Below are 11,324 nucleotides of genomic sequence, written 5' to 3'. Positions count from 1 at the left end.
GGAGTGCCTTTACTCAATGGAATAAAGCTCACTGAGGATCTGGCCCTGAGAGTGCCTAAAGTGAGGATGCTAAGATGAGGATCAGTTTATGCTAAAGTGAGGATCATTTAACAGCCCCCTGAGCTGGTTTATTGCCCCCTTTTATTTCAAGGTTTACAAATCAGAAAAGGGTGGTGTGGTGACAGTAGCTAGGGTACTAACATAACACCTAGAAAACCTGGGTTCAAGTCCTTTTTCTATTAACTTAACCCTGTAGCAAGTCTCTCTCTTTGCCTCAGTTCCCCATATATAAATGGGCACTGTGGCACCTCCCTATCTCACAGGGAGCCTGGAAAGATAAGTACGGCACACTGCAAGACACAGGGTATTTCCACACAGCAGGCGGATAGGGGCTTATTTCCTTGTGTCTAAATCACGGTGTAGACTCGCCCCCAAATTGTTTTCTGACAAGGATTGGTTGTGAGTATGATATTAAATAGCTCCTCCATTGCATAGTACAGCGGTAAGTGGTAAGAGGGTTAAGCTCAATAGCTGACCATTGAAAGCAGGTCTCTTGTGCTCTCAGTGCAAGTTTCCACCTCTTTCCAGCAAAAAAAAAAAACAGGGAAGAAAAAGTTACCAAATCCGCGAAGCTATTTTTGTTTTCACAAAAATCTGTGCAATGTGAATGAACCGCAGCAGCTCTGTCGGCTTCTAGTCCCAGACACTAAAGCTGAACGTGTTCAAAACAAAATGGAAAAGGCAGAGCCAGGGAACCTATCCAGAGATTCAAGTTTCTGCAAAAACAATATCATTTCCAGGACCTGACGCCCAGTGGCTGAAAGAGATTCTACAGAACTCTGGCCAGACGGTTAACTACACGGAGAGTCGTTATCTGTCGTAAAACTGCTTGGTTTTAACACTGAAATGCTGCAAGCCATGGAGTTTCCATTTCAAATGTGGATCCAAGTCTCTTCTGGAGTAAATCAGCAACTTACTTCAGTGATATTAAGCCAGTTTACACCGGCTGAGGGTCTCATCCCGAGGCCTGTTTTAGACTTAAAAGGCCCATTTGAACAACAGCCCCGTGACAAATGTGTATTCAATACAAAATGGAATTAAAGAGTGCAAAATAAATCATAGGAGCTTTCAAGAAATGTCATTCTGCAGCTGTCTGGTTTATATCCAGAAATTCCCCAGAATGAATGCATACTCTATTATGAGCAAGGTAAAGGATATGAATAACACTTTGCACTTTCATAGCCCCTTTCAACTGAAGATCTTACAGTCTTGCTAACATTTTTGCTCATAGCATGCCTGGGAAGGAGGTTAAGTATTATTTTTTTTATTTATGATTTTAAAGGCACTCTCAGTGCGTTGATGCAGGCGGGAGAAGCTGAGGCAGTGCGAGGTGGAGTGACTTTTTGCAAAAATTTCACAGCACCAGAAAGGTGAAGGTGGCTTCCAGACCCCTCTTCTACCTTTTTAACCATACCCCCTCCTCCCAGGCCTTGTCCTGACTCCAGCAGAAGCTTATAGCATTCAGTGTCTTGCAGGAGGGAGACTCATCTGGAAGTCTAGATCCTTTGTGGGGTGCCTCCACATTTGCAATTCACCAGTTCTGCTGGAATTACATTGACATAACACTGAAATAAAACAGGCCTGAGTCAAGTCCTTAGGTGTTCAGTAAACAAGGTAAGAGCCTGGATCATGTTGAAGCCAGTGACAGCAGGACTGGGCCACAGGCCGGCTGCCCTGTTACACCTGGAGCAGAAGCTCTCACACTCCTCTAATTCCCCTCTCCCCATATTGCAGAGAATTTGGGCTCCCACTGCACCTAATGGCTGACTTCCCATTGACATCAAGAGATGTAAGGTCACATGCCAGATACCCTGCAAGGTTAACTGTTCAGGGCTTGTGTATAGACGTGTGGCAGAGGGAGAGGGGTTTCACTGAAGGGGTGTTTGCAGAAGCTGTCCATGTCCCCAGTCTCAAAAGGAAAATAAAAACCTCAGATCAAATCCTCACATGGCAGCAAAACCCATTGTGGGATCCCATTCCAACAGTCCCTTCAGCCTCAAAGTGATCCTAGCAAGCACACCGTTATGAAAGCCCTGTTTAGGATACTACATATCAGAGAATAAATCTCCCCTGCCCCTCATATGCATTAAAAGGGGAAATGTGATGTTTTATAAATCCAAGGGGGGATGGTGGGATGTTCTATTGAACCTGACTTCCCAAACTGCTCAGTGAATCCTGACAGCCCCTCTTCTGCTTTCTCCAGAGCGACTTATTCAATCAAAGAAGATGCCAATGAGCATACACACTAGTCATCGTCATAAAAGATGCCAGGAGAAAGGTGGGTACTGGGCCTATATCTGCATGCTTTCCAGGCCTTTCTGAGTTGGCTGTGCCAGTGTTGGGCCAGCTGGTCACATATACAGGGGCCTATGATGACAATCTTATATTTACAAGTTATCCACAGGAGTTTGGCCTTCCTTAAAATCCTACCTGGCTCTAGTGTTGCGTCTTTCTGAAAGCATGTCACCTCCATGAGCATAACCCCTAGCGCTGCCCAGGGTCAGGAGCGAGGAGAGAACAGCGCCAACCACTGATTTCACGGCCCCACATGCAGCATTACTGGAGGTCTCCCGCTCCAAGCAGTGCTTGCTCTTTGGACCAAGGCTGACAGGCTTATTGTAACGAGACAAGTCTGTGTTATGGAATGATGGCTTTAGACACTGACCCCCACTGCCAAACTTACTGGAAGTTTCACAACTGGATTCATAGGATCATGACCTGGAGTTTCCAAGCTGTACTAGGTCCCAGAATTTCACACTATTGTTTAGCACTGCAGTGTCCAAATGCAAATCCTACTTCCACAAGAACATAAGAAATGCCATACTGGGTCAGACCAATAGTTCGTATAGCCCAGTATCCTTTCTCCAACAGTGGCTGGAGTGGATGCTTTAGAGGGAGATTGCTGAACCAGATATACCTAAAATGATCTGTCCCCTGTTCATTATGATCCCTGGCATCTAGCATTATTGGCTTAGAGGTGCCAGAAGAAACATCTTGAACTGTTCTGTTCAACAGCTATTAATAGAGCTACCATCCGTGAATTTGCCTAGTCCCGTTTTTAACCTACTTTTACCACCTCCTGTGGCAATGAATTCCACAGATGAACTACGTGTTGCATAGAAAGGTACTTTACTTTGTTAATTTAAGCGGGTGCCTCCTCATTCTAGCAGTCTGGGACTTCATGGATAACAGCTCCCTGGTCACTTTGTCCACACCCTTCATGATGTGATAAATCTCTACCATATTTCCCCCCTCAGGCTTTTTCCAACACACCTTGCCTATATCTCCTTTTTTGCTGTGCAGGGGGCCAATTAAAGAAAGAGCCCCAGAAAGCACTTGACCCAACTATACTGTGTTCTCTGGGCCTTCAGGAGGAGCCTGCTCAGAACCTCTTAGGAAGGGATCAGGATACTTTCCATAACCCCTTTCCATGATACTTTCATGATCACTGCCAAAAGTCCCCAAAATAATGCCATTGGCATAAGCCCAGTTAAACAACAGAAGTGCATCAGTTTATCAGTGGCAGCTGGGTTGAAAGGCAGCTTGCTCCTGCTGTTGGTGTTGCTGGTACAGTTTTGCTTTCTCCCCAAGGCAGGAAGCACAGATAAAATACACACACCCTTCTACATCCTCTCCAAATTAGTCACTGAGACAGAACTCCTTCCCACACAGGCGGAGTCCTACTCTTAGGGACTGTCCCAAGAACCAGCCAGTCAATGAAGATGACATAGCAGCTCTGTCATAAGAGCACCTCAAGGCCACAGTGTGATAGGTGCTGTGCAAACACATAGTAAGAGGCACCTTTCCCTAGGGAGCTCGTGGCCTGAAGGAACCAGACGGCCAAAGGAAGGCAATAGAAACAGTTCAAATGACCTGTCCTAGGTCAGTGGCTGTACTAGGAAAAGAAGGCAAGCCCTCTGAATTTTAGTCCATTCTCTGTCCACTGAGCTACACTACTTCCTTTATTACCTTTTCATGCATATTGGTGGCCCTTAACCAAGTTTATCCTACTTATACAGTTTCGTAATAATAATCCCTAGCTTCTTCACAGTGCTTTTCATGAGTAGCAATCGACACACTTTACAAAGGAAGCCCGTCTCATTAGCTCCATTTTACAGATGGTGAAACTGAGGCACAGAAGACTCTAGGAATCCAGTACTGTCCCTGCTCTCCCATTCAATCTGCCATAAAAGCAGCCTGGGGTAGGTGGCCACAAAGGGATGGCCCATACATATCTGATTTCCAATAGGGTCCTGAACAGCCAAGGCCTGGCTCTTGCCCAGCCTAATAAACCTTGCAGATGCAAATCAAGGAAAGGAAAAGGGGGCTGAGAATTTAAAACAGGCTATGTGATTTTTTAAATAAAATACATTTGGCTTTTGCAGAGTCCTGCGTCAGTAGGAAGAAAGATCCTGGCTGGGGAGCTGGAATTTAGATTACTAGCTCTAAATAGAAAAGCAGGGCCAGGCCTCCCTGGGGCACCCAGGCTTGTGATTAATCTAAGCAGCCACATGGGGTCTGTTTTGCAGCAAGCAGATGAAGGAGAGTGTGGGGAATACGAGACCTCGTTGCTTCTCTCCTACACGGGTGGGTTGGGGTGTGTGTTTGGGACTGGCATAATTCTGGCACCTTGAGACAATCTTAGAACAAAAAAGGACTAAAGAGATACAGAGAACTGCAGTCCTAGCCACTGAACAAGTCCCACCAAGCCTGGAGCTCCCAGCCCTCAGACTCCAGGCAATTTAACCCATGGAGATTATAGTTGAAGGAAAAGGGGTTATATATTTTGAGTGATTTCAGATCAGGTTTCTGAAAGGGCAAGGGAAGCCAAAGTCACCTCATCTCAGAGAGGCTAGATCAGTGATGCTCAATCTTTTAGCTCTGTGGGATGGATGAGTGGCTGGTATGTGGGCTGGATCACATAAGGTTGGTGCATGGGGTTTGTCCCCATACACTCAAATCTGGCTTTGTGCTGCCCAGACCCGGTCCTACACTCTCAGACCCTGCCTTGCACCAGCTGCATTGGGCCCCATGTAACCAAATCCAGCTCTGCTCTGCCCAGATCTGGCTTCACACTGCCTGGATCAGGCCACATGCCACCCTGATCAGGGCTCAAGTAAATGGATGCTGCCTTGTGCCACCTAGATCCCATCTTGCCATGCCCTGTGCACTCAATATGGTGTGCAGTAGGGCTGCGCGAAGCTTCAGGTGGTGATTCGATTTGGAGGAGATTCGGCTTGGTTCGGGGGCCGAATCTCTGAATCCAAATCGAATCAGGAGACCAATTAAAAGGTCCAAATCTTCAGAAAAGATTTGGAGAGCTTTGATGATTTGGGCAGTCCCCGGTGACTGCAGCAGGGAGCTGGAGCTGGAATCAGAGCTGGTAAGTAGGGGGCAGGGAATAGGGGGCTGGGGAGGAGGGGACCATGGAAGCACCCCTGCTAGGCCCCATTCCCTGCCTGCTCCCCCAACCCCCCCAACCTTTTTCTGCTCCCCCAGCCCCTCCACGGTTGCCCCGTCTGCACCAGCTCCAGCCCTTTAAGGAAAAAAAAAAAGAGAGAAAAGCCCTGCACAACTCCAACATCCCCTCTGATATTGTCCACCAAAGCTTCAGGGCATCCCGCTCCTTGAGAGACACGTCCACAGTCCTTCCTTTTGTCCCACCATTCCTGTTTGGTTGCATGACCCTTCTCCCCCGCTGCTCCCAGTGTCTGCGTGAGCCTCCTTGTGTCCAGCTTGTTCCCAAAGTCTCCTAAAAACATGTTTTCCACTCACACTTAGCCCTCTTTATTCCTCTCATTTTGTTCTTCAGAGGCTGATTTAGGAAGGGCCTGGTGTCCAGAAGGACTCGGCCAACTGGTGTAGACTGATCTTTGGGCTAGTTTTGAAAATCTGGCCCATGTGAAGTGCCTAGATGGGACCTGCATGTTTTCTCTACCTGTACAAACTGAGTTCTTGGCAATCTGGCCCTGTCCTGTCTATCGCACTTCTAATTTTCTAACTGGATTTTTATCCATTGTGTCAATAACCAATTACTACACCGTGAATTTCTGTTAAACATTTTGTTCATAGTAAGGGCTCTCCCCAAACGCCTGGACTTGGGTATTTCCCAAAGGGGGTGGGGGTGCAGAAGCAGCACCCCGCACTGCAGGGGTGGCTGCACCCCTGGCTCACAGTCCCACTGGTGTGCTCAGACCATGCTGTGGGAGCTTCTGGGGAAGTTTTTAAGTGCTAAAGCAGGTGACATTATCCTCTTCTTTCCCCTTCCTGCCCAGAAATAGCCCCTGCCCCACCTCCTTCCCTCTTCCCACCCGAAATCCCCTCTCCCTGTTCCTGTTGCATTTTCTGAAACTGGGGGGCAGGGAACTTGCAGAGCCAGCCAGGTTGAGCAGGCGCTTGGCTCAGTTGAGGAATAGACAGTGGCACCAGGGGGACTGGGCATTTCCCCCTCTCCGAGTGGTCACAGCATGGGGAAGGGGGATCTCTGTCCATCCCTGCTGCCCTTGTCCCCATCCCCAGCTGAGCCCAGCCCCTGCACAGCAAGCAGGAATTGCTCTGGTGCTTCTCTGCCCTTGGGACAGTGGGAAAAGGCAGGAGGAAGGGGCAGGAAGGGGGCATTTCTTTGAGCAGGAAGGGAGAGAATATTTTCACCTGCTTTAGGAACTTTAAAAAGTCCCCAGAGACTCCTGCAGTGTGGCCCAATCCAAAAGCGGGGGAGGGGGGCGAGACAGTTGTGCCACTGCACCTCCCCTGGATCTGCCCCGACCTGGACCCTTAAATTTAACCAAGCATTAACCATGCCACACAACTGCCCAGACATCATGGTCATGAATAAGAAGGCAAGAACAATGCCACTTATCAGTGTGGCCATCCTTCTAGCTGACAATGTGTGGCACCATCAGAGAGAAACTAAGAAGGTCCCAGGACCTGGTTCCAGAAGTGACAGCCATCTGGCACCTCAGGAAAGTGTTAGCATACTTGCATCGCTATCTGTGAAGGGAACTTTATGCGTGTCAGTTGTGAGGGACACAAGGATGCTGGAAATGGAGTGAACTATCCCATTCATCAAAACAGTTGTGCTTCTCTGCAAAACAAGGATTACTCAAGAATTACTCAAGGAGCAAGCAGGTATAGCTTGACACAACCTGCCAGCTTCTGTACGTACACTAACACTTGTTGGTCATCCTTGTCCTCCTCCTCCTCATAATTATCATAAAAAGACATGTAGCCTTTGCACTGCACTAAATCCACAGCCACTGTCATCTCACCTGCCATGTCGCGGCCATTTAGGACTTCCCTCTGCCATCTAGGACAGAACAAAGACCCCCACCCTTCAGATATCCAACTTTCAACTGCGTCTGCTCAACTAAAATTACTTTTTTTTTTAGAGTAATAGGTTCTAGGGTCAGAAGGAACCTCAGTGGGCCATCTAATCCGATCCCCTGCCCCTGGCAGGCAAGAAAAGGGTCACCAAACCTCGGGTCATGTGAACCCAGCCAGGTGCCTGTCCAGTGTCCTCTAGAAGACCCCCAAGGATGGGGCGAGCACCACCTCCCTTGGAAGCCCATTCCAGATCCTGGCAACCCTGACCGTGAAGAACATTTTTTCTAATGTCCGTCTAAAGTCATCAACACAGGAGCTCAAACCTAGTTTTCTGATTCTGTCCAGTATGACGCAGTGGCTAGCTTACTAGCTTACTATCAGAGAACTGAAGAGTTAATCCATTTTAGAGGCTCATATGGTCCCACAATCATAGCACCTGAGCATCTCATAATCTTTAACATCTTTACCTTCACAATATCCCTGATGTGCTGTTACCCCCAGTTTACAAATGAGGAACTGATGCAGAGTGGAAGTGAAGGCCAGATATTTCAAGTTACTTAGGTGCCTAACTCCTACTGACTTTAGCTCCCATTGAAGCCCAGATGCCTCTGATACAGCAGGGAATTAAACACGATCCAAAGTTCATACTCTAGCTGCTGTGATATCATCCTCTCCTGTTAGCATCTCAGCGCAGTTAGGGGAGTGAAGGTTGCTGCGGGGTGGCCTTGTACCTGCAGCCTTATGCCGGTGACATAGACCAAGTCTGTGAATCATTCACGGTCTGGATCCTAATCCAAATCCAGTTCTGAAATGAATGCTTGAGTTAAGCCTAGAAAGTCGAAGTTGCATATAAGTGAAAACACAATCCAGCATCTTCAGAAAGGGGTCGTTCAGGGCCTACAGGGGGTAGGATGCTTAGGGCAGGTCTCATTCCTTCTGCAGTGGGTCTCTCTTTCCTATTCACTTCTGCTCCCCTTCCTGTCTGGAGCTGACTCTTCTGGGTGTTACATGAGAGCTCCCACACCTGGGAAACCTACAGCCCTCATTCAGCTCCAGCTCCCCAAGATGTGGCCCTGCCTGCCGGAGCTGGAATCACTCCTTGTTTGTTTTGGGCCTTAGGCGACGGCCACCAGTTGTGCGAGCTCGTCTAGGAAAACATTGCAGCTCCTTGCTGTGGTGGAACTTCCTAATTCATGTCTGCACTACCCTGCGCAAAGCTTATGGAGACACATGACGAAGAACAGGGGGAAGCACCGAAAAATGATTGTGTTGTTGCTTTAATATCAGCCAATGAACCCCTGCTGCACAGACTGCGGGGAAGGCTAAAATATATATCAAGAAAATCCCTCCCAAACTCAGCTTCACAGGAGCTGGAGTGACTTTTGTCATACATACACAAACACACAAAACACACAGGCACATGCACCCATCTGACACAAGTGCACATAGCAACATTTGCATGTGCAAAGCCACACATTCATGCATGCGCATGCGCCGAGGCACAGACCAAAAAACAGATATACTGAAAAGCATGCAGCAGAAATACACTCAGAAATACACATTCCCAAGCATCAAGAAACACACACAAGAAAATAAAGAGGGACATGGTCTCTAAGAGACATACATACATAGAAACACACACACACACATACTCAAAAAAGACACACAAGCACACCCACGGCGAAAAAAGTCAGACACAAACACAGATGTAAGAGAGAAAGGAAAAGAAACATACCAACCCACAAATACACACATGTACACTGCGGCTGATGCTGTTTTTACAACATTTGCCCATTTGCCTCATTATCAAGAAACAAATTTGCTCTTGTCTTAGGAAACAGCCTGCCCACTTCCAAGAGCTTTTCGAGGGAAAGCTCACATCCCAGCGACTGGGCAACCCACACACATGTGCAATAACATTGCATGCAGTGCACCCAAGGCAAAAAAATAATAGCTCTTTTGCTGGGAGAAAAGGAAGGATAATGGTTACTTAGAAAGTGCTCCAGACAAGCTGTCAGGTTGAATTCAGAGAACTGGAGTCTAGCTCTGGGACAGCGCTGGCTCTGAGAGCTCCCCTGTGAGTTGGGTTTCCTGCCTGCTACAGCTTAAAGACAACGATTCTTTGTTTCCAGGTTTTTTTGGTGAAAAAACACACAGCTGCCTCCGAAGAGGGTCAGGGAGAAAGCAGACAAAACACGAACTCTGGAATTTCCAAGGAAAACAATTAAAAAAACCCCAAAAAACCAAGAGAACTAGCTACTGTCTTTCCTGAAAGCATAAATCCCTGGTTTGGCCATAGGATGCTAATAACAAGCACCAAAAAAAGTCTCTTCTTTTGGTGCAACAAATAGAGCTAAAAATGGATAAGGGGTATTTCATCATCACCAGGAGAAGAAATGCCGCCAACAAATGTCCTGGCATGTAGAAACAATTAAGAGAGTGTAAAGCGGCAACTGCACTGTCTTTGACATGAAGAAAACCCATGTGGACTGATAATCTTCCATACCAAAAATGTGTGTAAACATTAATCAACACACTAGAAAGAGCATTTTGCTACCAGAGCTGATTGGTATTTTAAAGGGTTTTTTTTTAAATGACTACATAAATTTAATGGACAACTTCGTTTTTGTTTTTAAAAAAAAATCTGCCAGCTTTCTGAGAAAAACGGAAAAAAACCTTTTTTTTCCCCCATGGGTTTTCCCCTCCCTCTTTTTCCTTTAATTCCCTTTTTCTCTCCCTGCTTCCCCAGTCCTCTTGAAAAGTACTGCTGAAAAATTATTTTGAAAACAACTTTTAAAAGCTTTGAATCTAGAGATGTCAAAGAAATGTCTACAATTGGTTCTTTTAGAAAACTAAAGAATGAAGACGTTTACATTTTTTCAGGATTTACAACAAAATTTAGAAATAAGGATCTGGCTTTATGTGCTTAGCTGCACCCATCATATTATCTTTCATCAACCCTCATGAATGCACGTGTGCGTATGCTCATGCAAACACAAACATATACAAAACACAAGCATGCACACACACACTGGTCACAATTTTCAAGCCCGTCTGCCTAGAGTTAAACACTTAAATCCATATTTGGATGTCCAAACAGAAACTATGAATTACTCCTTTGAACTCCCAGTGAGCATTTAATCTGCTTTTCCCCTAATCTTCTTCAGAAACAGCCAGGTCCTTGCATCTTAGGTGCCTAAATGGATTCAGGACCCTCAACTTAGGCACTCAGCTTAGTCATTCTTATTAATAGATCATAATTCCTTAGTTTGGGATGAGGTGGAGAATAAGGCAGGCAAGGAGCAAGCAGTGATGGAGAAGGGTAAAGATGCTTGCTAGTCTAACACATTATATTAAGATGACATCCTATTACCCCTAGAAACAAACATTCAGACCCCTCCATAGAGTCACCCATCCAAATCCTCACACACATTACTCTCTACAACCTTACCAACACCATCAACACCTTTACTCACTCACCCTACACACCGCTCCACAAACACCCATCCTGCTTTGTATCAGCAAACACTACCAAACACTATATATGTACTATCATATCCTCCATACATACACACATGCTCTACATATACACACGAAGACACACAAAATCTCGCACACAGACACAAGGTGCTTCTGGCCACTTAGTACCAAAGGGCTGAGTTTCACAAGGGGCTGAGCATACTGGTCTAATCCAACACAGCATGTAGGCTGACATGTATAGTAGTTAAGCAAGTCAGTAGCCAAACTGGCTTCAGTAGGAAGACACAAGCGCTTAAATTAAAGCCCAGGCTTCAGTGTTTGGTTGGACTTGGGCCAGAGTGCTCAGCAACATACAGGAACAAGCCTATAAGCCTTCAAATCTTAAATATATATATGCACAGACTTTATGTTTCCCCATGGAAACCTGTGGAAATGGTACAGCATTGCCAGGCATTTTCTGC

The 11,324-nt window shown here is 46.4% G+C and overlaps 1 protein-coding gene and 1 long non-coding RNA gene across 6 annotated transcripts in view; one reads left to right on the top strand and one right to left on the bottom strand.

Moving 5' to 3' along the window:
* Window positions 1-7,478, top strand: part of LOC109291907 — a 15,728-nt gene extending 8,250 nt beyond the window's left edge. Inside the window, exons 2-3 of the long non-coding RNA XR_002095983.1 lie at window positions 2,266-2,338; window positions 7,449-7,478. This is a non-coding gene — a long non-coding RNA (uncharacterized LOC109291907). The remainder of the gene's footprint in view (window positions 1-2,265; window positions 2,339-7,448) is intronic.
* FLI1 (Fli-1 proto-oncogene, ETS transcription factor) overlaps window positions 1-11,324 on the bottom strand; it is a 157,361-nt gene that overhangs the window by 21,062 nt on the left and 124,975 nt on the right. The gene's annotated exons all lie outside the window — the stretch shown is intronic.

This window comes from Gavialis gangeticus, unplaced genomic scaffold (genome assembly GCF_001723915.1).
Source record: "Gavialis gangeticus isolate Ggan-Ray unplaced genomic scaffold, GavGan_comp1, whole genome shotgun sequence".
Lineage (NCBI taxonomy): Eukaryota > Metazoa > Chordata > Crocodylia > Gavialidae > Gavialis > Gavialis gangeticus.
This window is presented reverse-complemented; position numbering and strand designations above follow the sequence as displayed.